This window comes from Macaca mulatta, chromosome 2 (assembly GCF_049350105.2).
Source record: "Macaca mulatta isolate MMU2019108-1 chromosome 2, T2T-MMU8v2.0, whole genome shotgun sequence".
In the NCBI taxonomy this organism is placed as follows: domain Eukaryota; kingdom Metazoa; phylum Chordata; class Mammalia; order Primates; family Cercopithecidae; genus Macaca; species Macaca mulatta.
The window spans coordinates 51,701,284-51,725,643 of record NC_133407.1 but is presented as its reverse complement, the minus strand read 5'-3'; the positions used below and the strand labels follow the sequence as shown (position 1 = coordinate 51,725,643).

Below are 24,360 nucleotides of genomic sequence, written 5' to 3'. Positions count from 1 at the left end.
CACTTCTAAATTCTTCAAACTTATAGACTCAGAATTTTCTCACAAGAATTATCGCCACATTTCAATGGATTAGTATCTCAGCCATCATGGGGAGGAAACATCATTTTTAATAATATGGCTCTTGGAGACTACTCACAAGCTTTTCAACAGAGAAAAGGGCAGCACCAATGTGGGCTTAGTCAATAACAGTTGCTTCATCCAACTTCTGAACAAAACCACAGATTTTGTATATGAGGCCACCTCACTTTTATTTCTCTGAAACTTCAATTCAGCAGCAGCAACTGTTTATCTCATTTCAAATTCCATTTTAAGGGGCGTGAGGAAAGTTATTGGGCAGGAAAAGAGGTACTAATTAATTTGCACCCTTAAGAAATTATGATAATATTAGAGAATTTATATGTATTATGAGTTTTATGTTAGGGTTATTGGTCACATGACAATTCATTGTAGATTAAAGCTTTTAACATGATACAAGCCACATAACCATAAATTTTAAATGAAGCTAGAATATCGATATACTGTACATTTCTCCAAATTGCTCAATGTTCTGATTGCAGAAGAAATATTCTTTAATGATAGTCTGCAAATTGGTGGAAAATGTGGGAGCAGACTGAGGTTCTAATTTTAGCTTTCCCACTCACTAGCTGGGTGACCCTGAAGCTGTCATTTAGCTTCCCTAGACCCCTGTATCCTCAGGGAGTTGGTTATACTCTTAAAAAAAATTTCTGAAGCATGAACTTTTATAATCCTTCCTTTGAACAGGTATGCATCTTTTGAAGAGAAGGGCAAAATTGCTTGACAAGTAGAATAACAACAATTTCAAGAATTATAACAAGGCAGTTGATTAATGCTGTCATATATTGTTAAATCAGCTATCTATATAGATATTTTTAATCCCACACTGATTTAATAATATTCTATATTAAACACCAGAACTTTTTGTATTAAAACAACAAGGTGAAAAAAATTTACTGTTTACTCAAGATGAATAAAGAAACTCAACATAAGATGATCATAGTCACAGGTTTTTTTTTCTTTCTTTTAAAAAATTAACTATTACTCAAAGAAATATTTTCCAGGCATATTTGGATAGCTGGTTGTGGTCCTAGACTAATGAGGTCAATGTTAAGAGTTTGGGCCCTATCTGGACTAGTTTGTTTCATTCCATTTATGGCCAAAAGCTGTTAAGCCTTTCAGACATCCCTTGTGTTATTTATTGACACTACCAGGTCAAACAATACAGTTTGGAACATGGCTGAAAATCAAAACTAAAAGCCTGCCATGAAGTTAGAGAGTTAAGATTACATGGTCCTGTGAAGAGAGGAGCACAATGTGACACTGTTAAAATACCATAGAAAATCAACCTATTCTGAAATTCTTTGTAAGAAAATACAACTTTTTAAAGTGTAGCAATTAGTTAATGTGGTCTAATTGCCCAGATAAAAACACAGAAGTGAGGGCAGAGTATTATAAGAGAACTTCAAGAGAAGGTTTCAACATTCTGGAGAGTTAAAGGGCCTCTGTTCTAAGAAAACTAAAGCTATAAGGGTCATGTTTATTTGATTTTATCACATAGTTTCCTTCTCTTCAAACACAGTTTTATATGCATTATAGTTCTTTACTTTTTATTTATTTATTTATTTTTTAACATAAAAATGCTGTAAAAATTGAGGAATAGCAGAACTGCCTGGAAGAGAAAGCACTAGACTGCTGTCCTGGCAAAGAGTCTGCTCTGCCATAACCGGCAACACAATCTAATGTTTCACTTTGTTTTCCTTTAAATAGTACAAGATATTTAGAATGGGAATACCAACACCTGTTCTCAGCTCTATTTCATGGACTGTTAAAAATAAAAAGTAAGTTCTTTGGAAGACATAAAAGCATTTTTAAAATGTAATTGTTCTATAATACAAGGGTAAGTAGAACGAATTAAATAAAGCTCAGACTTTCAAAATATTACTAAATATTTTTATTCGGAAGTTCAGCAGAAATATTTTTCATTATTATAATAATGCTTTTATTTGAAGAATTATAACAAGGCACTTGATTAACCCTGAAAGAAAAGTAAAATAGTAGATATTGGATTGCTTCTACATTTAATACTTGTGGCAGCAAATGTTTGGGTACAAACTGACCCCTTAGGGCAAATCTGATCAACATATATATTTTCTTTAGTCCTCAGAGTATTACAGCTTTTGGGACTTGAATTTTCTGTAGTTCACTAATACCCCTCTATTTTATGGTTCTGTAGTTCAGTGCTGTCCAAAAGAAATAGAAAGTGAGACACATATATAATTGTAATTTTTCTATTAAAAACATTTAAAATGTAAAAAGAAACAGGTAAAATTAATTTTGATAAAATATGTAATCCAATATATCCAAACTATTGTCATTTCAACATGTAATCCATATAAAATTATTAAGATATTTCACAGTTTTTGTACTATGTCTTCAAAGCCCAGGGTATAATGTATGCTTCCAGGACACCTCAGTTACACTAGCCACGTTTCAAGTGCTCATCACTCTGGGGCTGGCTGCTGTATTGGAAGCACAGTGTAGGTGCTTTTACTCACAGAAGTCCCCTAGTTGGCCCCCTAGCAATGGTTCTGAACGTGTGGTCCCTGAAACAACAACATCAGCATCACCCAGGAATTTGTTAGAGATGCAAATCTCTGGCCCCACCACAGACCTACTGAATCAGAAACTCTGTGGGTGGGGTTCAGCAAGCTGTGTTTAATGAGCCCTCCAGGTAATTCTGATACACACTAATATTTGAAAAGCACTGCCCTGTAGGCAACTTCATTTGCAATGCTGGCTTAAATGCTGATAATCCTGATTAACAGGCAAAACCAAATCCAACAAACAACAAAAGTACTCTCAGCTAAAATGTTTTCATTTAACGTTTATGAAGCATCAAAAACTGAATATGAGAAACTTACTCATTAAACTGCATATTTCTATTACCCATTCAGGACTGGCATAAAGTGTGTCCAGCAGGATGTCATCTAGTAAAATCCCCTTTGCACCTGCTCATAGATATCTAAAATTCCTATAATTCAGGTAGGGTGGAATACCCACCTTCATACCTTCTCAGGCAGAACTAAGATCTACCTGAGATGAAACACAATGGCTCAGGTGAGAACCAGAGTTAAGACAGTGGGAAGAGCATAGTGATGGGAGCCAAAAGTTCTCAATCAAGCACATGATTTACCTCCTATGACCTGTGGAGCCTTTGGCCTGTCACTTGACTTGTGATTCACTTTCTTCATCTGGAAAATGATGATGACAATAATAATGTTCAGGATGAGCATGATGAAGTAGCAAGCATGTGTCCAGTTTGGTGCAAAACGCTGCTGGAAACACCGAATGAGATCATGGGTCTGGAGGTGCTCTGAGACCCTAGAACTTTGGGACTTTCGTTGGTGTTACTAGGTTCACAGTGTGGTGTAAATGACTAATTTAATTTTTTTTTCCCTGTGAGTAAATTTGGATAAGAGAAATTGGGAAACCGCACGTGGTGCTAGAAGTGGAAGAAACTAAAGTAGGAGCAAGGGGTGGAAAGACTCAGAGAGGGGAGGCTGAAAGGCACTGCTGAAAGGCTGCTTGGACCAGACTGTTTTGCCAGCTCTGAGAATTCCTTTTGAGTATTACATAATTTTTAAACATAAATTACAGTGATATTACATCACTGTAATAAAAATACTTAGACCGTTCTATCTACTATTATCTACCACTCCATTTCTTTTCTATGTTAGGCTACTTGCATTTTCTAACTAAATAGCCTGTGATAAGAGACACCGATGCCAGGCCAATAAAAGGTAAACAACACTTTGCCAACTGAAAAATAAGATGAGCTACTGGTGACTGCTGCTTCCTGTGAAAACTTCATTAGCAATAAATGAGTTACCAGATGTCACACATCAGATTTGAAATTAAAATATATTCCCAGTAGTTGTGTGCTGTCTGAGCAGAAGCTAAAAATGAACTCTTTCCAAGAGAATTACATAAAATAATGCACCAGTTTTTGCCTTCTGATTGTTTGTTCCTCCTCTAAATGTAAAATAAAATGCACCTCCTGGGTTGTGAAGTGGAAATATAGCATTTCTGCATAGAAGGCTGTGTAGGGAAGTGGCACATTACTCATATAGCAGTAACTCCTTAAGGACAGGAGAATTTTTTTAACATCCTGTGCCATACCAAGACCATCATCTCCTCTTGTTTTTAACTTTGCCATTGCAAATTCTCCTTTTCTTACCTTCACATTCAGCATGTGACTTCTGTTTTTATTACCAGCAACAAAATTGTTCGAGTCAGAAACTGTCAATGTTGACTCCACTCGTCCCGAATGCTGCTACAACCCTGTTAGTGCTTTTCTTTCTTCAGGAGATACTAAAACTCTCCTCTGGTTCTTCCAGCTAGCTAAGCTGAGACTCTCCTTGTTCTCAAAGTTATAAGTCTCCAATCCAAAAGTAATTGTGGTTAGGGAAGGAACCCCACAGCAGGAAATAGAAGAATACAATTTCATTTGAGCCAGCAGAAATTTCAGATAAGCCAGTGTGATAGAAATATCTAACACTCTCTAGTTTTTATAAACAAATAATTTTGGCTGAACTTCTTCAGCCCAGTTCCTCTGCAGTTCCAAAATTTTTGCGGTTACTAGTTCCAGCTGAAGATCATGGTCACTTGAAATCATTTGTTTATTTTTTTTCTCCTCGGTTAATTTTGGTTCTTATCTCCTGCCAGATAGGTGAAGCTTATAAATCAAATTAAGAGGGTAAAAGTGAATTATCATTCTCAATCCACCTCTTGGAGAAATATTTACATGGAACTTCTCTATACGTAGAAATTCCCTGAAGCATGTAACAGTTTATTTCTGGATCATTAACTACTCATCAGATGCTGGGGATGTGGAAGCTGCTGGCCTTTGCCTTTCACAAGGAAGATGGAACATTTTTGAGATTATTTCTATCAATGGGGAAAATGTCAATTCAGTCTTTTCAGCTTCATAACTTTAGCACAAAATGACATACAAGTGTTTAAGTTTTTTAATGTACCATTATTTTATACTTCTTTTTGTTTCTGCTGATTAATAGAAAGGACTTATAATAGTGGTTTAATATTAGCAATAGTAACACTGATCACTTATTATTAATTGGATGCTTACTATGTGCCAATTGTTGCATTAATTGCTTTCATTTCTACGAGAGATTTACGAGGGAAGGCATCATTATTCCCATTTCTCAGGTGAAGAAACAGGAATAGAGAGCAGGTCCTTACATTTTTGACATTCTGTAAGTAATGGTTTAAGGCTGTATTATTATTATTTTTATTTTTTGGTATGGTCATCTCTTCACACTCCAGTCTAGTGCATCTCAATCAGAGTGATTTTGTACTCCAGGGATATTTGGCAATGTCTGGAGACATTTTTGATTTTCCCAGTGTGGGAGAGGGAGGTGTGGGGGTATTACTAGCATCTAGCAGGCAGACAAGTGATACTGCTAACCATTTTACAATGCATGAGACAGGCTCCCACACCAAAGAATTATCTAATCCAAAATGTCAATAGTGTTGCTACTGAAAAACCCTGCTCTGGTCCCTACTTTTTGTTTTAACCTTTGATAATTTGTATCTCTCACCTTTTATGGAATACATTAACTGTATACTGAATTTTATTGGAGGCTTTTATTTCATGCATTGTATCTTCCCAGGAAAACTACAGATCCCTCACAAAAGATAACATCCTATTGGGTAACCAAAGTCTAAAGCTGTGTTGGGTGCTTAGTGAGAGCTCTCAAACAGGGAGTTTACTAAATATCTGCTGTGTTAGATCATTCTCGAAATTACCGTCTGTAAGCATTTTTCATAACTTCAGGATTCTGCACAGATAGAGCCAAAGAGGGAATTTGAGCTCAGATTCATCATTAGAGTTTCAGGAGATTGATGGATATTGTGGTGGCCCCAAGGTCCGCACTGAAGGGAGGAAGCCACCTAGTCCGGAAGTCAAACCCTGCCCTCTTGTGGTATCACTGCCATAGACACTTCAGGGAATCTGGCGGAGGGTCAAAGGGCATTGATCTGTATCCTTCCGGTCTGAACTGACTGCAATATTTAAGTGTAACTTCAGCTGTACATTCACATTAGGCCTGTTCTTCTTTGTGGAACAGTACATTAAATATAACATGTAATCAAGGCTTTCATTAGAAACCAAGTAGAGAACAGCGAGAAAGACAGAGGACAAACATACCATACCTAGTTACAAACGTTACTTTCTGGAAGTTTGACAATCAGAGAGTTTCACTTACTTAGCTTGATTCTCTGTTACTTGCCTTCTCTACAAAACTGCTTTTCTGACTAATAAAGGCATGGAGTAGTTTTTGTAAGCAAGGAGAAACAATTCAGCGAAACAGCTTTGTAAGGAGCAACATTAATAGACATCTATGCCCAAAATTTGATGCCTGTGGTATTTTCCCTACAAATGTCTTATAGGCTAGTTCAAGGAGAAAAGTAGCATAAAGTTTGGAAGACCAGCTAAATCAGTGGAAATTATACTCTCCCCATTTCCCATTAAGAGCTCTATTCTCTTACTATGAAAACACCACTGTTCTTTCTTATCTCAGAGTGCAGGCTTTTCTGTATACTGATGCCAAATGGGTAACATTTTAGTGAGACATTTGAAGTTGTGATATGCAACTCGGTGGGGGACAAACAAGGTCATTTAAAAGGTCTCTTCATTGAGAACATCAGAGTTTTCAAAAGATGCACACAGCCTTTCCTGGATAATTGGGGGTAAATGAAGAAAAAGCCCATAAACTACAAAAATTAAAAAAACATTCAGACGGAAACACTCAGAATTAAGAGTGAAAAAATATTATGAATGCTGATGCTAAATCTTAATACATAAAACCAAAGGCAATGAGTAAAAGAGCAAAGTAACTTAAGAAGTTGATGAACATAAATCAGTTGACAGCAGGCCAGGCACTCTGGCTCATGCCTGTAATCTCAACACTTGCAGAGGCCAACATGGGCAGATCACAAGGTCAGGAGCTCGAGACCAGCCTGGCCAGCATGGTTAAACCCCGTCTCTACTAAAAATACAAAAATTAGCCAGGCATGGTGGCATGCACTTGTAATCCCAGCTACTCGGGAGGGTGATGTAGGAGAATCGCTTGAACCCAGGAGGTGGAAGTTGCAGTGAGTTGAGATCACACCACTGCACTCCAGCCTGGGCAACAGAGCGAGACTCCGTCTTAAAAAAAAAATCAGTTGACTGCAGGATTTAGGATTTAGCAAGGGAAAAAATAAACTTAGAACTAGAATTTGGGGATTCTTCTTTGCTTCTCTAGAAATTGAGGTCTTGGACAAATCATTAAATCTTCATTGGACTTTGATCTGACAAATGGAAATGATATTAATACTATGAAGCCTCTACCTTGCCCTTGGAAGAGTGTTTTAAGATTACGTGTACAAGATAATTTCTTCAAAAGACAGTATATAATACCCATTCGGTAAGAATACGCTAGATACAATAAAAAAACAAGTGTACTAAATAGCTGAAGTGCAAAGCTAATTTATAGACCAAGAGATATATATTCAGCACCTAGAATCTTAAAAAGGACATTAATTTAATTAATGTTAGCAGAGTCTATTATCTGGCTGGCCTCATAGGAAACAAACCAACGTTTGCAGTCTCACAGGTCAGGGTTAAGGACCTGTCTCCGGCCGGGTATGGTGGCTCACGCCTGTAATCCCAGCACTTTGGGAGGCCAAGACGGGTGGATCACTTGAGGTCAAGAGTTTGAGGCCAGTCTGGCCAACATGGTGAAACCCTGTCTCTACTAAAAATACAAAAATGAGCTGGGCATGGTGGCGGATGTCTGTAATCCCAGCTACTTGGGAGGCTGAGGCAGGAGAATTGCTTGAACCTGGTAGGAGGTGAAGGTTGCAGTGAGCCATGATCACGCCACTGCACTCCAGCCTGGGCAACAGAATGAGACTCCGTCACAAAAACAATACAAAACAAAAAGAACCTGTCTCCATCTCTACTAACTTGTAACTGTCCAATTTTCTCACCCTCTTTGAGCCTTAGTCTCCTCATCTTTAAAATGGGATAAAAACAGACTCTATGCTGTTAACACAAGGTTTAAATAAAAGTTGGGTGGGGGAATTGCCATATATTACATAATAAATATTGTTACTATCATTATAAATATTTTCAATATATATTAATATGTCCTCATATACTAAGTAAATTGCTTCATAAAATTTTACTTTACAGATGCAATTTGTTGCATTATTATATATGGCCAAGAAATTGATTAGAATGAGGTTGGAAGCCCTAATAATACAATAATATATAATGATATAATTTGTTATTAATCCCATAAAGCAATTTAAAGAATTACTTTTGGGGAAGAAGTGAAAGAATAAATACATAAAGTACAGATGACTTTAAGTTAACTTTATGATGGAGGAAGAAAACATATCACACTATAGACCTTTGGTTGGTGAATCAAATCTCAACTAATTAAATGACAGAAACTTTTTTCAAAATGCAGGATTCAGAGAAAAATTTTGTTGCCTACAGCTCCCCTAGTATTCATATAAGTCTCTTCTGTGAATTATCTGACTTAACATGTGGTAATTGTTATTTTTTAATAGGATTTCATGAGTTCACTTTCTAATAATTATACAACACTATGTTGTTTCTGGTAATAACATTTTTGGTATTACTTTATTACTATATAAAATAATGGAAAAACAAATTAGGCTAAGTATTTTTTGTACTCAGTATAGAGCAGGCAGATTTGTGAAGTTCATTAGGACTTTGTGAGAATAACATAATATGCTAATAATTTTGGATATTTTGATATGAAAAATATTCCAATTCAGAGAAAATACATTTTTGGAATCAGTCTATTCCAGTAGCTATAGATGTATAAATAAGTCAATGATCAGCTTAGAACCATTCCCTAAATAAATTACATGGTGTCTTTATATCTTATCAGAAACCAGTGTGTTCTCTTTACATAAAAAGTCATTCTTCAACTTACGGACTTTTGGTTTAGGTTTGGAGGGTAGCTTTATCTCCTGTGAGTCAGGAAGTCACAAAAATGTCTGCTATAGAAAGAAATTTATGGGTCGAATTTATTGATTTTCTTCTTCAGAGAAATACAAGACTATATATGTATGCCCTTTGTCCAGTAAACATACACAATTACTATATTATCAAAGATGTTTTGGTTGTCAGGTTATCCAAGTAAAGTCTATTTTAACCTAAAATGTGGTTGAACTACTATTCTCTACAGTCTTTTGTTTTCCTTGTAAGTCAGAGATTCATAGCATTGTATTGTTGTTATGGTCTCTAGACGTTATACATTCCAGGGTTCACATATTCAAATACATATATAGGCTGGGAGAAATAGGTGAAGTGGACATGGTGGTGAATGGAGGGCCCTCCCCCTTTCTTGGAGGGGGAACAAGGGGTCACTTCTTGGCTATAGTCAATTGTGCCAATTGTAATGAGGTGGGGGAAAACAGCTAACTTTAAAATATAAACTTAAAATTTCAAATTTCATGTGAAATATCCTATTTTAAAATGTTTTCTCTCTCTATATATATATATATACCCAACACTGTGGAACCTAACAGAACTCTTCTGCAGATTAGATTTAGTTAAAAAGGCTGCCAATTTTGAAACTTAGGATCCAGGCCAACCATCTCATTTTAGAACTAAGAAGAGACTCCAAGCCCCAGAAAGATGGTGCAGACACTCGTTCCAATGTTTTAACTAGACTGAAGACTTGAAGTATGTCTCTGTTTATTAGACATTCCCCCTTCCATTCTACATTTAGCAATTCATGGCTGAATAGTTGGAGGTTATGGGAAAACACAGAGATGTGATGAGACGAGGCTACTGTCTACCTTGATCTCACACAGCCAGCCTGCACAGTCTGCACTGCGTGAGATGAACCTAACCCAGTCTGAGAAAGCTTTCAGAATGGCAGCCTGAACTTCACCCCCACCCCTCATTGTTCTTGCTAGCAACTTATTTTTCCCTTTACATTTTTCTAGCCTGTGAAGCATACTGTTACGTCTCTTAGAGCTGTTGCTGCTCTAAAGTGCTCCAAAGTGATGTCTCTAGGTGAGTGAATGCAGAACAGAATCCATGATTTGGTTCTTCCTGCATACTATTTTGACATTTACTTGACAAATATTATCTAGTGTTCAAAAGGTCATCAGTAGTGAAAGGAACTGAAGCTATTTCATAGAGCCACACTCATTCAACGGCCCTGGCTATATGACTGGTGAGGAGTTTACATTTTAAAATATTTTAAATAAATACTGAAAATATTTATTTTTAAATAGTTCTTGTGAAGTGTTTCTGAAGTGAACACTGCTACAAGTATGAAATTATCTGTACATTTATGTTTTAAGGCTACATTTGTATTTTTGATACTAATGTATTTTCTAAATACATTCACTGCAGATTTGGGAACACACACACACACACACACACACAAAGTGCATGAAGAGAATATATTGTTACACTGACCGAGGGAGTTACACAGGATTAATCCTGGATGAATATGGAGTGTTTCTGATTAATAGTAACACTTGGCTAGCGCATTCATTGTTTGGGATTCTATCCCGAATAAAACTTCCTGGACAAGCAAGTTGATTTTTCAGATTTATTGAAAAATAGTTTAATTCTCATGAGCATATTTCAAACTCTGTACAAGGACAACATGGACATGTATACTTTGCTTAATTGCTTGGCTGGTTGGAAGAACACAGTTCATGATTTCATACACAGCTCCTTAGATATGAAGCGTTGGGAGCTACAAAAATGCTGACTTCCTTATTAACTGTATTTCATGTGAAGAGATAACATGTCATGATTTTTAACTAGAGTTTTGGGGTGAGTCAGAAAACAGAGATGGAAAATGGTGGTCTGATGATGCAAACTCTTCTAACTGACTCAGAAGGTGCCATGTTGAGGACTGCTGATGGCTTGATGGCTACCTCGTGAGGAGGTTCAGTCTAGAGTGGAGTATCAGTGCATGAAGGGAGTGGAATCTGCTCCAGGCCAGCAGGGACTAGAGTGAGATGAGAGAGAGGCTACAGAGTGGCACCCTCCCACCACTTCTTGGAATGAAGGACTTTTTCTGAGAGTTCAGCATTAAGAAAGTATTAAGCATGAAGTATTCAGCTGCTGGGAGCAAACTCAGTGTCCAGGGAAGAATGTTGTGGGGGATGTGAAACAAATGTAGTCTTAGCATCTGAAGTCCCAGTTTAAGTTTTCATCTCAGACATTGTAGTTTTCATCTCTAGAAGTTCAATTTCAGCCTTTTTAAAAATAATATCTCCCATGTCTTTAATATGTTCAAACTTCCATCGAGCATTTTGAACATATGAAATAGTCATAATAACCATTTAATGTCATAGTGTAATAATCCTATCATCTGTGTCATTACTGACTGGGTCTCTTTCTATTCATTTTTTTTTTTCTTTTTATGGGTTGTACTTTCTAGGTTCTTTGCATGCCTGGTGATTTTATAATGGATGCTAAACAGTGTGAATTTTACTTTGTTGGATATTGGATGCTTTTGTATTCCTGCAAAAACTCTCCATCTGTTTTCTGAAAAGCAGTTGAGTTACTTGCAAATAATTTAATTCTTTTGAGTCTGACTTTTATGGTTTCTTAGGTGGGACCAGAGCAGCAATTAGTCTAGGGCTAAATTTTTCCCATTCCTGAGGCAAGAACCTAATGAGTATGCTACCCTGATGCTCCATGAATTTTGAGACTTTCCACTGTGGCTGGTGGAAATAGGAACTATTTTCTAGCTCTTGATGACCTCTGGGGCTTGTTCTCTCTAATATGTTTGGGTGATTATTTACCCACATGCACTGAAGCACAAGGGGTACCCTTTGCAGATCTCTGGGTTCTCTGTGCAGCTCTCAACTCTCTGGTACTCTGAACTCTAGCCTCCTTGGCCTCTCTGGACTCCCAGCTCCATTTCCTCAACTCAGGAAGGACCCCGAGTTCCACCTGGGTGTACCATCCCTGTATCATGCCTGCAAACTCCCTCCACGCAGTGGGCTGGGACAGTCCCAGGTCATTTGTTTCCTATCCTCCAGTGATCACTGCCCTTTGTTATCGGATGTCCACTCTCTTGAAAACCAGTTTCATATGTATGTCCAGTTTTTAAAATTGTTTTAGATGGGGAGGTAAATCTAGTTCCCGTTATTCCATCTTGGCTGGAAGCAGAAGTCTCTGGGTTTGAGTTTTGCTACTACATCTTACATGCTACTTGATTTTGGAAGAACTACTCAGCCTCATCCTCTCTGCCCATTTATGAAGTGGGGATAATACTGCAACAATTAATCGATGGAGTCATATAGGGGAAAACATGTTATAGTCTAGATGATTAGGCAAAGGAACACTCATACACTGAGAATGGGCTTTTACCAAAAGAACTGAAGCTGAATGAACCTACTCTCTCCTGGGCAAGATCACCTGAGCCCTTTTTTCTTGACCACACACACAGGGATAACTACCTTCTTTGTTGCCCTCTAGCCAATTAATGACCTTGCCCTTTTACCTTTCTGAACCTGCTGGCAAAGACCTTATAGGACAAATAGACAACTCACCTCCTCCCAGAACCCATGAGGCAAAAAACAAGCTTATCTGAAATGTTTTGCCAAAGCTATACCTACACAGGATTATAGTACCACCAACAAATTCTGTGTGATTTATAGTAATCAAAAGCTCATTTTTTCTTATTTACACCTTAATTTAAAATAATCATTTTCACTAAACTGTGAAGCAGAATGAATAAAACTATTAATTGAGAACATCTGCCCACAATTATAAATATATGGAATTCACTTAGTTATAATCAGTACATTAACATTTGAAAAGAAAATGATTTTTTAATGCAAAGATATCTTTCTTCTGACATATTAAAATTCCAACATACTAAAGTGGTAACGTGAGTAAAAAAATAATAAAATCCTATGGCTTTTTTATTGCATGTTTATTTAGGCCAAACCAGTATGAGGCAGCTAGATTAATTACTTTTATATTGTTAAGTACTGTACATAGTTAATTATTTCATCTAAGTTGTGGCTGAGCCAAACCTGTGAATTACTATTCATGCAGGGCAATGATGATAATTTATGTACTCCCTCTATGCTACAGCTTGTTAACATATTATTTTTGATTTGAAACTAGATGTTAAAAGTTTGCAAGAGCCTTTTAAAGACTACCCCATGACATAAGTTCTAAAATTACGGATTTGAAAAATAAGGTTGACCACATGCTATGATGGGAAGTTATTTAGATGATAGAATTTTAATAGATTTGGTATGAAAAATACATTCTCCCATGTTTTCCTCTGATCTGTTGACACTTATGCCTTGAGCCTGTGTGTGTGTGTGTGTGTGTGTGTGTGTGTGTGTTATTCTGCTTGATTTTATGATGTGGTTGTTTTTTGGTCCCTTAGCTTCCTACACATCTACCACATGCACAAAACCTCTTTTAACCCACTCTCCCAATATGGCTAATCAGATATTTAATTGTAGCTACAAGTGCCCAATAGCTTCAAGCAGTTAGAGAGATGCTCACAACTATCAAGAACTTTTCAAGATAAAGAGATGACACTGAATCTGTATTTAAAATGTGAGATCAACTTCTCAAAACTTCAATAACAGATTGCCAGAGATACTTGTGCATAGTGAAGTGAAAGAGAACTTTATATCTTTTACAGATCCAAATATTAAAAATTTAAGAGATGTCATTAAAGTAAAAGGGCAAACAAAGAAGAAACGAGTAAAAACAAAAAATGTAACTAAAAAATAAAGAGAGCTGTCATGGAACCGGCTTGCTGCTCCGGGTGGCCCTGGATGGGCAGCGTTAGCATCAAGTGGGAGTTTACGAACAAGATAACCTCAGGCCTCACCCCAGACCGGGACAGAATCTGCATTTTAAGCAAGTTCCTCAGGTGACTTGGGTGTTCATTAGGGTTTGAGAAGCACTAGTCTAGAGGCACATGGAGTTTCCCTCTCATATAGACTAAAGAGCCATCCAATCGCTGAGCCCACTGAAGTGTGGCTGCCCATGGACAGAACCTGAGAACGGGACAGGCAAGTTGAGGTGGCTGGAGATTCTGTTTTCATGGGGAGCCCCTGGAGTATAAAGGAAGCAAAGCTCCAGTGAGGCAAAACTGTGTACAAAAATATATGTTTCACACAATACAGAGATCTAGCAGCTCTGTTCACAGTATCTTTTAGAGAAAAATAATATAGATCCAGACTTCTTGCTGTGACTTTGGCTAGAGTTTTTTTTTATTGATTATTTAGAGGAATTGAGGAACATCTAAAAGGATAGGAAGCATGCCACCTTCCCTTGAAGCGCATTCTGGCTTTTTTTTTTTTTTTCTATGAAATATGTGAATTTTGTCATCTGAATAATTTTAACTAAATTTTCCCCTTAAAATGCAGGCACTTTCTGTACAATTTCCTTTTCTTGCAGAGGCTTTCAAACTGTTCAACCACTAGAGGTCTGTATTACCTATTTTAAAAAACCATTACTAGCTGGCTGAGACTTTCAGCTTTCAACTTCAATACCTAATTGCATGTTTTAAGATTTAAAATCTCAAGACATGACACCAGGGAATAAAAAATCACAACACTTTAAGAAATGAAGGAGAAAACCGAATAGGAGCCCTTCCATTTGGAACAAGACTGAGTCTCCCCTGTTATTTCTAGTAGACAGCTGAGCACACCTTCATACTCTCAAACACGGAAATCAATGGCCAATCACAAATCATGGGAACAAAATTTATTTTCTTCAAAATGCCTACACAAAACAGTTTTTATCTCAATATATTTAAAACCCGTGTTTTAACTTCAAATTTTAAAGCATTTATTTTCCTATTGGAACAAAAGGAAAAATTAAAGTGGTTGAATTCCCATTTGGTTTATTTAAAACACCAATTTTACTGCTTTTATGACGATTTTAAAATAAAATTTCATTTAATTAGTCATACTATATAGGTTTAAAAACTCATGTCCTTTCAGTCTTATTTTATAAGGCTCCGTGGCAATTTTATAAACTAATACATGAGACTGAGCTTGCCTGGTTAAAGTTATAACAGAGGTGACACTTGCTGGTGGCCTCAACTGCAAGTTGGATACCCCAGGTTTTCACTGCGTTCCACGTTCACCTGGAGATTTTCACTAGAGTAGTCCATTTGGGTCTATCCTCTGCCAGTAGCAGCCCAGGCTCTGAGGCTTCCAGAAACTTGAACATGAGGTGTCCCATTTACAGGGTCATCCTGATTAGAAATGACAAAACCTTTCCCTAGCATATGGGCAGGCCTCCTAAAGAACTCCACACTCATATATTCACATATTTAAGTAGAATGGTTGAAAATATTAGACATAAAAGCTGTAATTTACTGAGTATTGCATAGAGGTTTGGGATTCTGACGCTAGATTTTCATAGATTCTAATTACGCCCGCATTTCACTAAGTGGTTACATTTGTTGCCAGGCAAGGTGTAATACTAGGAAGCTCACTTCTTTTAAAAGGAATTATTGCATAATGTTCCTGCCCTGTAACGCCTCTAAAAGCATAAGGACGTTTAGTGTGGCTTCCCTCTCAGTCTGTCACTTTATTAAAACACAACAATTTCCAAGTGTTATTTGGCAGATCAGCTGGGTTCATTTCAAAGGCTAATATTTAACAGAGGGGAAAATAACTCATCCCAATCCTTTTAAAAATTGTTTTCTATGTATTTGCAGGCAAATTGCCTAGTGTTTTATATAGATCTCAAAGCTAGGATTCAAGAATAATTTTAGTAATGTCTTGCACTGCTTGTCTACATAATCAAAATGATCAATTCTACAGCAGAAGGAAACTAATTCACGGCACAATAATTTGTACTACAGACCACCGTATTTAAAGTAGTTAAGTTTTTCTTCATTTCCTGTTGCATTTCTGCCGATGGCTGGTGGCATATGAATTAACAATTTTCCTCACTGAAATGTGACAGAAAAATATCTGCTTTATTCTATCCTGAACATTCCTCTCAGAGCTGCTGACTCTTCTACTATAATTCAAAATGATGTTAGCTTATACTTGTACCCAGTATCAGTATAAACCTATAATTAAATACTAGCACAGTGCTCATTTATATTTTTTTAAAATGCTGCAATTGTAGCAGTTGATTAAGATCTTAGCCTCTGGTGAATTTGGTGGGTTATTTCTGGGAGAAAATGGTTGGAACCAAGGTGTCAGAATTACTCCCAAATTTGAGTTGCTGGCCCTGGCATTGGTTAGCCATTTGGGAAATTTAGGCTCAGCTTCTGTAAAGAAAATGGAGTCAATAAGATAATTTAGCCTATTTTTTTTTTTTGTTGGATTAAATAAGAAAATGCAGATGGAGTGATTGACACAGTGCCTGACACCAGTAAGTGTCCAATTAATAGAAATTCACTATTATTTTCTCTGATCCTTTCTGTCTTCCTTTATAAAGTGGCAACACAATATAAAGGCAACAATTCCAGTTATGTCTAAGTGTTGTGAGCAATAGATAAGAAAGGCCACGTGTGTGAAACAGTACCAGGCACCAGTTGCTCTCCCAACAGTTTCCCCAAAGTTTTTTGCCCTTAAAACTAGATCACATGTTGGGAGAATCTCAAAGATGATTCATTCTTGGATTTGAGATTTATTTTTATTTTTATTTTTTGAATAAGGAGACTGTGCCATTGAGATTAATTCGTCTCTCTCTCTCTCTCTGTTTTTTTTCCTCATCTGAATGATAGCTTAACTCTGTGACTCTACCAGACAAAATACTGCATTGAAATAAGAGTCCACCAGGGACAGAAACCATTTTCAGAGCAGTTAAAAAAATAAGGTTAAGAAACTATTCAAATTCAGAGAACTCGAAGAAAAAAACATAATCTTGCTTAAAATGCAATTTTCAAACCTTTGATTATTCCACTCCTTGTGACTTAGAGATGTTTGTTTTCTCTAAAATGCTGTATAATATCTCTTTTCAGGAGAGAAATCAGTGGCAGAAGGATTTGAAGGAAGTTGTGATGAACTAGGTTTTTTTTTTTTTTTTAATTAGGAATGAAAACTTCTTGTTTAAGGTTATATATTGCATATTCTCAAAATGTTCTAGATCCTTCCATGGCTGGTTTTATGGGATGTTAGTAATACAAAAGGTACTGGGAAATAAATTCCTGTATAGTTATAAATAAATAACTGTCTTTGTACTATTAACCAGCCTTGGGACCTGAAATTTAACCAGCCTTAGGACCTAAATTCTACTAGATCTTGTTCTCTTTGGATTATATTTCAATTTAAAGAGCCCCACATCTCCGTCAACTCAACACAACCCCATTTCTAGGAGCCTCCTTTTTAGTTCTGTGAGACCAGGGCTTCTATGAGAGAAGTAAGGTTCCCTTGTGGGATAGGGGAGACTAGGAAAGGGAGTATGGCTGAGGAGCTCTGCCGAGGAGGACAAGGGCACTGGTGGAGTGCTCTGAAAAGGGCCTTGCTGAGGACCACCTTACTCCTTCCCTAATGTTGCTTAGACCTGCAGATCCCTGAACATAATTCAGTTTAATTTGCTAAAAAGGCATTTTGACAGGATAGAGTTTGGGGGTAAGTGCCACTGTTGCATAGTGTTTAAGTATGCAGCTGTGATCTGGGTTAACAAAATTCTGGATTTCCATCAGGGTACTAGTTGTTTGAAAGTTATCCAAGTCACAAACTCGCTAACTGTCAGAGAAATATGAAGATTAAATTAAATTAATTAATATAGTCACAGGTTCTCACTAAATGAAAATTATTTTAACTATTTTTAGCACAAAGCACATGTATATATGAATACAAGGGTAAACTAACTTTCTTATGGTCCAATTTTTCTGATATTAAAATACTTTCTAATGATAGTGTTTAATTACCAATTTACTTAGATTTATAACAATTTGAAATACGCTTGCTAAAATCTTATTTGACTAAAACAGTGACAATAAGCAAGAATAATGGCATTTATTTTTATCAGAAATTGCATTACTTTCAAAGTCCTTTAGGCCACAGAACTTCCCAGCATCGAGCTACTATTGTTTTTCTCAAATAAAGGAAGCTGCATTTTTTTTTCTCATTCTACTCATGATTATTTCTTATTTCTTACTCTGGGGGATGTCTCTAATGGAGGCTGGTGAGGCAGCTACCCATCTGGGGGAGGCATGACATCACAGATGCTTGTCTTTTCCTTGGCTCCCATCTGTTGGAAATAGTAACTAAGTCCTCTGCCTAAGCTGGTAGGAGAGGAGCTGTAGAAAATCAAATTAGCAGGAGAGAAACTATTAGTCTTCATTTTCTTGTTTCCAACCTGTGAACACAGATTGTTAAATACGCCTATTCCCTAATCCTCATTAGGAAATCTTAAAGAATAGCAGGACATGAAAAAAGCATGGGGATTATGAGAAAATGTTACCACTGAAAAATAACACAAAGTGAGGATAGTTTTCTCTCATTCAGATTATTTGTACATTTTTAGAGTTAGCCTATTTGAAATTTTCCATTAAGTAATTTTATTCCTACTTACATGTGGATGGATGACACACACACAATTCCAAATTTTATTTAGAATTTTCTTATTAGACTTGAAGATAAAATAATTTAAATGGAAAAATGAGTACATGACATTTTGCATTCAGTGGTATCCCTAGGACTTGTTTGAATACATTGCTGTATTTATCTAAAAGGGCAAAGCTTTTATTAAAAATAATCTAGTGGCAATGTTGTACAGCTCTAACTGTCTACTAAATGAAAAGCTATATTTTCAGGCCCAGAGACACAGGATTACAGGTCAGTGATAGGCAATGCATATTTGAAGTATACCAAAAGCACCAAATAAGGTAATTGAGTGTCCAGAAGGAACTGATATAAAATGCAGGTGTCTAATTACTAGAGTCATTGCCACAGTACCAGTCATTGATGACTAAATTATGAACTTGGTTTCTTGCGAAAATCTGCAGTTTGGGGAATATTTCACTACATTTCAGAGCATTTTAAGTATTTAAATCATTTAGCTTTTAAAATTCCACCCATTTCTCCTGTGCTGGCATCCATTCTAAATATGTCTCTAGTTCCTGTCAGTTCATACTCTTCAATACTTGATTTCACTTTTGTTATCCACTCTTCTCTGTGGTTTCTGAAGACCCTGGCATACTTGCTGTGCCTTGACTATGCCGGCATGTTGCTGCCTCAGGGAATTTGCATTTGCTGTACCCTCTGTCTGGATCTTCTCCCAGATGTCCACATAGCTTCCTTCTTCCTAAAGAGAATTTCCCTAAACACTCTTTTAAACCTGAAGCCTCCCTTCCACTTTCTTTCCATTTTCCATGCCATCCAACATATTATAAATTTTACTTGATTGTTGTCATCTTTATGCACCGGAATGTAAGTTCTATGAGGCCAAGCATTTTTGTCTACCTTGCTCACGACTTTGTGCTCAATGCTGAGAACAGTGTCTGGCATGTAGATGTCCAAAAACGCATATTGACTGAAACACAATAGAATCTGCTGCAAACTGCAGCCCTAAGTAGGAATACCTAGTGTTTAATATCCTCTCTCAAAAGTATTCCTATCATCATGACATTTCTTTGATATTCCTATTCTAGTGGCAAAGGGAAGAAACTTTAAGGTACCTCACAACTGTTCAATATCTAACTTCTAGGTCATGATAGTTGCAAACTAAAGTATCATTGGGATTTTGGCAGCTAAATAACTGTGTGAAACACCCAGTATAAGGCATTAAAGAGTGCTAGAATCTGTGACAAATAGGAAGGTTTATATTTTGCTCTACGTAAAACCATTCAGATTTGAAAGAGAAATTTAAAACATAGCCCTGTCTGAACAAAACTTGTCTACCTGTGGTTTCAAAGCCCTTTTTGGCTGCCAGTTGTGGCCAATATGACCACAAGGACATTTTCTAAGTCATATTGGGTTTTTTCCTACCTCCTTTCAAATATATTCTCAGGTTTGGGTATGTGACTGACTCCATATCAGGACAAGAATACTCAGTTGATCAAATCTAATTACATTTGCTTCCCAACTAAATTGTATATCACCTTCCCCTCTTGTGAGCGGAATGGTTCCTCTCGGGTCCTTGGCATCTGATTATTGCAAACCTAATTGATTTGCGACATTTCATTAATAAAGTTAACTAAAACTAATTATACATATTGAGTAAAAGTTTCCTGTGAAATGAATTTTTCTATTTAGCTTAAGGGTTCTTAATTGTTAGACTGAACTGCTGAGGAAGACTGCAGAATTACTTTCTCTTGGGAGACATATATATATATATTCCCCCCCTCCAACCAATATGGATTGATGGATGGTGATACCATAGAAACCAAAAAAGAAAAAGAAATGATTAAATATGAAAGTTAAAGATACTGAAGCATTGTCCTAAGAAAATAAAACTGCAAAATAGGTCACATAGATCTATTTAAGATGCTAAATTAGGTCTGTTGTATTTGTTACATTATCTTAAGGAGTTTAAAATTCAAATTTTCAAATTTATTCACATTTATCGTTTTATTTACAGTGTAGATTTTTCCTTCAGTTAATTGGTGAATATTGTATTTCTCACTCTTTCAGAGAATATGTTTTGTCTAATTCATCCATCTATTTAAATTTAAATTCTAGCAGAAGTCCAGGGGGAGCCTCCTACTACCTCAGTTGCCTCAAACTCAGCTGATAGACTGTGAGCCAGTATTTTTCACAGGACCATTTCCAGTGTTCCCTCTTTGTTTAGTCATGTATAGATAAACATTCTGTAAGTGAAAGGAAAACTAGCATTCATTAATGGTTCAGTGTTGAATAAAATATAGCTGACCCATTACTGCTATAAAATAATTTTGCATATCACATGAGATGATCTCATGATTAATGATCTGAATTTGCATTGCTTTCACTTTCCCAAAGCAGACTGGATTTCTTGCTTTGCATTGTTAAGGAAGATACTTAGCTGTTTTATCTTCCCACTCTGTTCACTGACCAGGCTGGAGGGACCAGGAGGCAGCAAACTGCCCATCTTATTTTTCCTCTTCGATCTGGGAGTATTACTGAGGCGCAAAGGTGCAAGCTCCAGATCAAAAGACAGCTCTTACCCCTGACTGGTTTCATCTACAGTGGCTCTGTTTTTTTATGGTGTCTATACTGTGTGCAGAAGTATTTTGGCCTTGGCTAGAGGTGGGGAGGGAGAATGCTGCTTTGGATTGGATTTTGGACTTGCAATACCACATTGTTCCCGTTGTCCCAGTTCTCTGGGTGAGTTGAACATTTGTTTAGATTCAGGAAAGGCATTAAGGCCCGATTTCAGATAAATAATTATTTTCCACTGGGTCTGCACTGTATTATTCCATTTCTGAGATATACTAGATCTTTCTGGAATTTAAAAAATGACTCATACATTTAAATCTTAAAAGTCTTAAAAGGAATGACTAATTGAAGGGAAAAGACAACAGCACTCTTGATTCCAGCTAAAAGCTTTTCCTGTCAGCAAAACAGGGCCTCTAAATTTAAAAGCTATTTCTTTGAGTTCTTCCAATTGTTAAAAATATTAACATTGGTTGGGTGCAGTGGTTCATGCCTGTAATCTTAGCACTTCGGGAGGCTGAGGCAGGAGGATCACTTGAGGCTGGGGGTTCATGAGCAACCTAGACAATGTAGCAAGATCCCATCTCTGCCAAAAATTAAAAAAATAATTAGCTGGGCATGATGCATGTGCCTGTAGTCCTAGATACTTGGGAGGATGAGATAGGAGGATGGCTTGAGCCCAGGAGTTTAAGCCTGCAGTGAGCTATGATCACGTCACTGCACTCCAGCCTAGAGGACAAAGTGAAACTTTGTCTCAAAAAAATCTGTCTGTCTGTCTATCATCTATCTATCTATCTATCTATCTATCTATCTATCTATCTCTATCTAAATCTAATTTAAATTATTATTTTCTATAGAGTTATGTGCTAAACACATCTGGCTATATTATTTAAGCAAAGAAAGAATGTTACTGAGAATTGTGTGAATAGTAGGTTATTTGGAGTAAACATGTTTCATAAAGCAAGCTTCATTTCTGTTTATTGAAAAAAAAAACAACCCCAGACACAAATGACTAGCATTTATCTTGCTTTTGTTTTCTGTTAGTAAGATTCTGAGATTAATATTTAAAAATTCCAAACTGGTTCCAAACTTATTTTATTTATGCTTTCATTGAAAAATGATACTATTAAATGTGTAAAGGAAATATCAGCTGGATATTTATATCCCTTTTTCACAGCTAGTTATATAGCTATTTCAAACCCTTGATGCTTTGATGACTCAAAGATAAATTTGTTTTTAATTTTTTGCCTTGTGTAACACATGATCATTAGTCCAGGAACTAAATGTAATTGAACTGCTAGGTATAAGTGACTGGAAAGTAATTGAGACTCACATTTTATTAATGTTATCACATTAGTGACAAATAGTGACTAAGAACTTTAAGAATATAGCAGGATCATTATATTGATGAAAAATGAAAAACTACTGTTATCTGTGACTGTGTTAGTCTATTCTTGTGTTGCTATAAAGGAATACCTGAAACTGGGTAATTTATAAAGAAAAGAGCTTTAACTGACTCCTGGTTCTGCAGGCTTACAAGGAAGCACGGTGTTAGCTTCTGCTTCTGGTGAGGCCACAGGATGCTTACAATCATGGAGAAGGTGATAGGGAACCAGCATGTCACATGGCGAGAGCAGGAGCAAGAGACAGAGGGGGAGGCATCAGAGTTTCAGAGCGAGAAGTCATTTATTAACACGGGGAGGGCACCAAGCCATTCATGAGAGATCCGCCCGCCTCCCACCAGGCCCCACTCCAACACAGGGGATCACATTTCAACACGAGATTTGGAGGGGACAAATATCCAAACCTTATCAGTGACATACAATTTAAATAAAAATAAAGCCTTCTAATATGTACATTTTTATTAAAAAATAAAATAAGTATTCTAGCTCTTATTGTGTTTGACTTTCCAACTGCTTAAAAAATCAATTAATTATGTCTATGCGATGGAGAAATGTTTATCATTATTGGAAAACTCAAGAAAATCTTACAGAATTTTACAGAAGGTAATGAGTAAGGAAGAAAGTATTGGCCTTTATAAATGATCCTACATCTTTTTTACTTTTGCTTACTTGGAGCTGTCAGCAATGTCAGTAACCAAGCCAACAGCCATATATTTTAGTTCTTAATATAACTGTGGGTACTTCTTTTCATAATTTTAAGAAATCAAGAACTACAACTTTAGAAAAGCACATGAAACATTTAATCCTATATATTTTAATATGCAAACAAACAGGAAAAACAAAAAGTGGTCTATGAGAGCTATATATTAGATAATCTAATACTGAGGGTATCGGAATTTCAAAAGTATTAAAAATTTCCCAAATAAGTTTAAAAGAGCAGAAAACTTTCTCACCAAGTGGCCATGAAAGTCTGCTGCATTATTAATAAATGTGTTTACAGCAGTACTGTCCAGTAGTACTTCCTATGATAGAAATGATCTAAATCTGTGCTGTTCACTAACCACATGTGTCTACTGAGCACTTGAGATGGGGGTAATGCAACAGACGGGCTGAATTTTTAGTTTTATTTAATTTTAATAAATTTATATTTAAATATAAATAGCCAGATATAGTAAATGGCTACCATATTGGATGATGCAGGTCTATAAATTTTAAGCCATTGAATATGGTTCTTTATTTATTCGTTTAAATGTACTAATCAGGTTTTTCCCATTTGTCATGAGTAGATTTCAGCATAATTTTTTTGGTCCTGTAAAACAAGCTCTGAAGTGCTGTTTACACATCACTGGTTTAAATCAATAAGAGATCAGAGTTCTGTAGTTTTAAGTTGGTAAAAGTTTTAAAGGGAGACTGCAAAGTTCAGAAGGTCCTTTTGCGAACACTTTTTGTATTTCAGTATACTGCCCACGGATTGAGATAGGGCCTTGGAGATTATTTTACAGGAAAACCAGGGAAAGGTTGATAATTAATATTAGAACTGGTATAACATCAGTTCTTTGATGAACAAAAAATAGCTTCTTAGAATTAAGTATGTTTTACTTATTCATCTGAAACTTAACGGTTTGAAAAAGTTTAAAATTTCACAGAATGTTTTCTTCCATGTTTTGTTATTCCTAAGTAAAACATCATAGTTATTTGGGAAGCTTTGCTACAAATGTGTGAATGTTAGAAACCAAAGACTTCCCAAATACAGTAGAAGGAAGGCTGATTC

The 24,360-nt window shown here is 36.4% G+C and overlaps 1 protein-coding gene across 14 annotated transcripts in view; it reads right to left on the bottom strand.

The window, feature by feature from the left end:
* Positions 1-24,360, bottom strand: part of AGTR1 (angiotensin II receptor type 1) — a 45,227-nt gene that overhangs the window by 9,222 nt on the left and 11,645 nt on the right. Inside the window, exon 1 of one of the 14 annotated variants that reach the window (XM_028843768.2) lies at positions 3,212-3,353. The exons of the other annotated variants lie outside the window; for them this stretch is intronic. The gene's annotated coding sequence lies outside the window, so the exon portion shown is untranslated. Of the gene's footprint in view, positions 1-3,211; positions 3,354-24,360 lie in introns of those variants that run through there. 14 annotated transcript variants of the gene reach the window in all.